The following is a 222-nucleotide window of genomic DNA, read 5'->3' as shown; positions in this document are numbered from 1 at the left end:
CCTGTGCCGCCCGCTCCCTGCCTCCTGAGAGCAGCTGCCAAGCTGAGGTTCCCCCTCATCCTCCATTACCCACTCGAAAAAAGAGACCAGCAAAGTTTTGAATTCCTAGCCCAGTCTGGGCGGATGGGATTCAGCGTCTGACTCAGCCTTTCCCTAGGTCAGGATTATGTCCTGCTCGAGGGAGGTGGGCTCCAGGGAGGATGAGTCTCCTACTTGCTGCCC

Source organism: Buceros rhinoceros, unplaced genomic scaffold (assembly GCF_000710305.1).
Source record: "Buceros rhinoceros silvestris isolate BGI_N320 unplaced genomic scaffold, ASM71030v1 scaffold5104, whole genome shotgun sequence".
NCBI classification, from domain to species: domain Eukaryota; kingdom Metazoa; phylum Chordata; class Aves; order Bucerotiformes; family Bucerotidae; genus Buceros; species Buceros rhinoceros.
This window is presented reverse-complemented; position numbering follows the sequence as displayed.